Raw genomic sequence first — 6,000 nt, 5'->3', positions numbered from 1 at the left:
CCATTGAACTCTAAGGATTTATTTCACCCTGTTCATTATTTTGCCCAGCCGGACAATAGCTTTCTCCTACAAGCCTGATGTTTATATATATTTAAATATGGTAATTAAGGGTCTGTTGCTCAGAATTTCTATTATAAGCTTCATTTATAAGGTTGATGTCTTAGCCAAGTTATAATTTGCATGTCAAAGTTTGGCATTTAAGTGAAGTGATTTTGCACTTCAAAAAAAAAAAAAAATCTAGTTAAGTTGGTCTCAGCTATTTTTTGTATTAAAAAAATTGAGCATATGGTCTAAGTTCCCTACATTTCTGGCTTTTAGAAACCTGCTTTAACTTCAGAATCTCTGCAACTAATCAGTGGATTAAAAGTAGCCCTTAGAATCTGAATTTGTTAAGGTAGCCTATAAACAGGTATCTTTAGTCTGTGTTCTCAGCTGATTCTACGGGGAAAGAGATGGGCAGTGAATATATATAAAAAAAAAAGTACATTTTCTAACTGCTTTTCTCCACTAGTCTGTAGTCTGAGTCCTTTCTGATTGCTGTCTTCCACAGCTTGAATACATATAGAAAAGTATATGAAGTGAAATAAAAATAAGTTGTAAAACTATATTCTTTAAAAAAAAAAAAAAAAAAGCTAAGATGCTGGCTAGGTTCTTCTGAAACAAACCTGGGTTCAGACTTAAGAGCAAGCTAGTGGAAAAGAAAAGAGTTATCACTGTGTTGAGGGAAATTTTGTTTTTCAAAAAGTTTGTTTCAGCAAAGGCCCATTTGTGAGAACATAGGAAAAGTGTAAGAAACAGTCATTAGGGTTAGAAAGTCAGAGGAGCCCTTGAGGTAACAGGGAGAGGAAAGCAGCTGAGAGAAGCATCAGATAGCACATGGATGTTGAACGAGCATGAGAGAACAAGAAAGAGAGAGATCACAGATGAGTTTTTGGTATCTATATATGACCCAATCATTGTTGGATCTATTTCTGAATCGGGGAGATATGGAATGACCAGAGCTACACTGAAGAGATGAAAGAATCACAATGGCAAAAAAATTAAAGGGTTGAGTGGGAGTCCTGGGAGACTGGAGCAGTATTAAGAGATAACCAGATGAGAAGACTGAAGGAAGCAAAGTATTTGCAATGCTGGTCTAGAGAAGTTATGATATCTTAAAAAGATTAAGAGGGATGTGGAAGGAGAGGAAAGGAAGTGTTGAGGTAGCCAAAAAATGACCAAAACTGCACAGACAGAGAGAGGATTCTCATGCAGGGTACTCCAACATGTAAGGTATGAATAAGTAAATTATAGCATGAGGCCAGGTACAGACTTCAAACATAAACAAATGTATGTGACAGAAAATTGGTCTAAAACTTGTAACCGAACAGACGTTCAGGGCACATAGACTGGTTTATAAAATGGTGGAGCCCAGTCTAAGATAGACTTGGATGGATGTAGCATCAGACTTGACTGGTTTAGGTTATACTGGTCTGTTTAACTTCTGTACCAGATCTCCTATCGATTCATGTTGGGTCACTGTCTGCCAGCATCCCAGTGGCCTTTGTGGGCTTCCCTGCCACCCCTTCTTGCATCAGAGGTGGGAGACTCAGCTGGGCAGCTCTGGCTGAGACTTACAGAGCAGAGGCAGCAAAGCCTCTGCTCCCCAGCCCTGCATCCTGCCTGCTCCTGCCAGCAGCAGCACCAGTGGGGGGCGGGGAATGGAGGCCCTGCACTGTGTGCCCCCCACTCCCTCAGCTGTGCTTAATCTGGTCTGGTGTGGGGCTGGAGCCTGCGCTTTCCTCCATGCCCCCAGCACTGCACAGCTTGGTCAACAACCACCAGCCCTGGCTCCTGGCTGCCTGTGTCAGCTGAGCCAGGCAGCATTGAGGAAGCAGGGGGGAGCATAGGATGCCCCACCCCCATTGGCTCTGGATTTAGGAACCAGATGCCTTGTTATGGTGGGGGGGCACCCACGACCAACCGTGACCTTTCCATTCAATAATAGGCACATGTATTGATACACAGTGATAATAAAAAAGAAATAATGCAAGCAATCAAACAATTCTATATCTCTACCAATCCTAGGGCTGTCATCAGGTTTCACTCTGAAGGCTCTCTTAGGCATCAGATATCAGCAGCCTGGAGGTGGGATGCCAAGGCCCACACTCCCCACAGTGGGATGGAGGAGATGGGCTGTCTGTCCATGGTGGCCTTGGGGACCCCTCCCAGGAAGGAGGACAGGGACAGAGGAGGAGGACACTTTGTTACTCTCAAATCTCTGCTTTTGTATTCTTTCTGCCTCCTGATGACTCTTTATCTGTGGCTGTCACTGATTGGTCTCTCTGTGCTTGTCACTGTCCACATTCTGCACATGCACATCCTTTCCGAAACAGAAATTTCAGGCCCCCTCTTTGGTCTCGTGAGCTGGTGCCACATTATTTCATGTTATGGAACAGTGTGGTACTTGTCCCCAGTTTCCCAGCCTATGTCCTCGTTTGTTAGCCTGTCTGCTTCCAAAAACCAAACCTTTAAATACCATTTTCAAGCCATCGCCCCCTCCCCACCCACACTGTACTTGCTTGGGTCTGGGGGAGGGGGCATGGCTAGGTGGGGACCTGTGTTTCCCCTGGTGCTATGCAGCTCTCAGCCCTGGCTCCTGGCTGCCCACGTTAGCCATGCCATGCACCAGCAGGGGTGGGGGCAATAGAGGCCCTCCCCTTTCAGCCCAGCCCATCCAGACCCAAGCAAGCACATCCTGGGAGGGAGCATTGACACAGGAAGCCAGGATCCAGGGCTGAGAGCCATGTGAGGCTGTCAGCTGAGCCAGGAAGCACCTGGGGCAGGAGAGATGGGGGCAGTGCAGGCCCCCTGCCCCACAGCCTGGATCTAGCCCACACCTGAGCCAACCACACACTGCTGGGGGGAGCACCACCCCTGCTGCCACTGGTGCAGGGGACAGTGCTGGGAGGTATGCAGGAGTACCCCCCACTTTCTGGCCTTGTCTGTGCAGCTATTTGTGTACCCAAGGGCACCCAAGAGAAAAACTTGGATTCTGGTTGCTCCTGATCCAATTTATGCAGCTTAGACAAACCCATATAGGGTAGATCAATTCTCCTTCAGGTTTCTTGAATGTCTGTGCCTAGCTTGAGTGAAGAGTTCAAACCAGTGAAGTAGCACCAGGAGAGGAAGCCTGCTATCAGGCGCTTTCCTTATTGCAGTGACTGGAGAAGTAGGTTATCATGAGGGAAAAAAAAAAAAAAAATCAATGCTTAGAACATTCCCAGGTATTTTGGAATTGATTTGATGCAACATTCAAAAGTTACTGAATTACAGGCAGATATCACTGACTAGAGTATAAGGCCTCACTTCACAGAGCCAACAAAGTACTCTACAATTTATTTAACGAAATGAAAAAAAAACCAGAGTCTCGATTAAGACTACTCCGTCATTGAGACCTTGCAGTTTTATTATTTGGATTTGAAGAAGGAAAAAACCCTGTAATGTATCTTAAAACTATGTCCAAATCCTGACTATGAAGAGGCTGGCAACAAAATACTACAATCAATTTGTGAGTCAACAACATAACTTCACTGAAATGACCAACTATATTAATGCAATAGGCCAGAGTTTTTCCAGGAGTTGAGGCCTGACTGTCTGCTTGACATGTTAACTAGCATGAAGATATGAAAGCCTGAATGAGCTTGAGGCACAGAAAGAAAAGTTTAGTGATTTTATTTTAAATGTGATTAATAAGTGGCCACAATGATCTGTCAAACAGTGATGTTCAAAATATAGTTCACTGAAAAGAAAAAAAGAAAGAGAAGAGGCATAACTAGTTCTTAATGTACTATACAAAAGACATCAAAATAAAAGAGAAATTTAATTTCTTTGTATCAATAGGGAGATCTTGTTGTATGCACCAGTATTTTGCTTGACTTTTACTAGGAAAAAACCCCCCAACCTAAAACGCTTTCCAATCTACCAGTAATTTGCCAGTGAGGTCAAACTGCTGTCTTTAGTGACAAACTGGTCCATGCAGTCAAGGCAAAGAGAATCAATGTTATATCAGTACATCAATGGCATCAAAAATATGCCTTCAGGCTGGATCTGGCCAATGGAGCTCACAGAGAGGTTGGGAATTTGGGTGTGTGGCTCATTTAGGCTGTGCAAAATGTTTCCAGGTGTTTCATTTTGAAGCTGTTTCGACACATTTCAAGTTTGAAACAGGAAAATCAAAACTAAACAAAAAGTATCAAAACAGTTTCAAAAATTAAATGAGGCTACTTAAAACATTTCGAATTTTGAAGCAGCCCGGTGATGGGAGCCAGGCAAGAGCCAGGGCTGCGCTCCAAGCGGCTCCACAGCCCCACGCGGCGCAGCCCTGGCTCTCCCCACCTCCCACTTCCAGGCTGTGCTCCATGGGGCTGGCAGAGCCCATCAGAGCACAGTGCTGGCTCTGCCTGCCTCCCACCAACGGGCTGTCTTCAGTGGGCTCCACCAGCCCCACAAAGCACAGCCCAGTGGCAGGAGGTGGGCAGAGCTGGTGCTGCGCTCCATGGGGCTGGCGGATCCAGTTGGAGGGCAGCCTGGGGGTGGGAGGCGGGCAAGGCCGGCGCCGTGCTCCATCTCCCGCTGCTGGGACGAGTTCCATGGAGCCCAGTGATGGGCATGGGCTATGCCCAGCGCTGGTCCCAGGTGGCAGCGGCAGCCTCCTGTCATCCAGCACAGATCTGGGGGCCCGCACCCCTGGGAGGAGTCTGACACAGCCCTGCAGCCCTCCCAGGGGTGTGAGCCCCTGGATCTGCATGCTAGATGACAGGAGGCTGCCGCTGCCAGCAAACTTTGCTTTCAAGTCCTTGAGGTGCAGTTTCTGAGAAATCTCTGGACCTATCTCCTTGAAACTTGGCAGGCTTTATGCCCTCAGAAGGGGCTACCATTTCTGAAATTTGCATCCAAATCAGGCAACAAACAACAACACTTTAGTCATTTTCATGATTTCCCATTATAGCCTATGGGCAAAACATTGAAACGAGTCGAAACAGCAAAAGTTTTGATGAAACAAAATGTGACAGTGCTTCGAAATTAAATGAAAATGACAAAACGAAACACTGTTCCTTTGAAATGGTGAAATGGACGTCGAAATGAAATGATGGTGTTTCACACAGCCCTATGGCTCATCACTACTCTGGGGCACAGATTCCCATTAAGGATGCATTTCAGCAAAGGTGGGGCAAGAAGCAGGTTTAATTAAACCCCACAGCTCCCTGATGCCACTCTCTCCACTTGCTGGAGTTGGGCCTGGATCCAGCCCACAAGGAGCCCTGTAATCTGAAGCCAGCTGGGAGGAGTTGGGAGAGGTGGGAGGGGCAAACAAGTTTGACAACCTTACAGTTATCTGGTTTGAAACCCCCAGGCCCAAAGCAGTATTCGGAAATACTAATATTCTCTGGAGAAAAACTAAAACCATCCCATTAGACATAGTGCTCTATACTGAATAAATGTAAGCTGAGCCAATTTAGGACTATGCCAAACAAACAGAAAAGGAAAGTCTCTCGGTCCTAGAGAAGAATTACATGGTTGGCAGGTCATTTTATATCCTGAAAGAAAATAAAATGAATACAGAAGTAGAGCATAAGTGGGCAATTTGTTTAAAATGTTGATGAAAGGAGTTCTTTGTGTTATAAGTAGAACCTGAGCTAAGTTTCACACATAATGAGAATTTCTGTAATCACTTGTGCAGTTACTAACTGTTCCAGAGCATTGGCTAAGAAAGGCAAGTTGGAAGCAGGCCAGTAGTTTCCAAGAACTTCAGTCTAAGTAGCACCTATTACACACACACACACACACACACACTGAATTAATGCTAAAGAGAATGTGGTGCCATAAATCAGTTATGGAACTTCCCTTAGAAATGATCCATTTCATAATGGAAAAAAGTGGATTATAAGTAAGGCTATGTGAAAATTTCTCTGGATCCAATATGAACCCAAATTTAAAAAAAAAAAAAAAAAAAATCAC

Source organism: Crocodylus porosus, unplaced genomic scaffold, assembly GCF_001723895.1.
Source record: "Crocodylus porosus isolate Cpor-Errol unplaced genomic scaffold, CroPor_comp1, whole genome shotgun sequence".
Taxonomy (NCBI): domain Eukaryota; kingdom Metazoa; phylum Chordata; order Crocodylia; family Crocodylidae; genus Crocodylus; species Crocodylus porosus.
Note: the sequence above shows the minus strand (reverse complement) of the source record.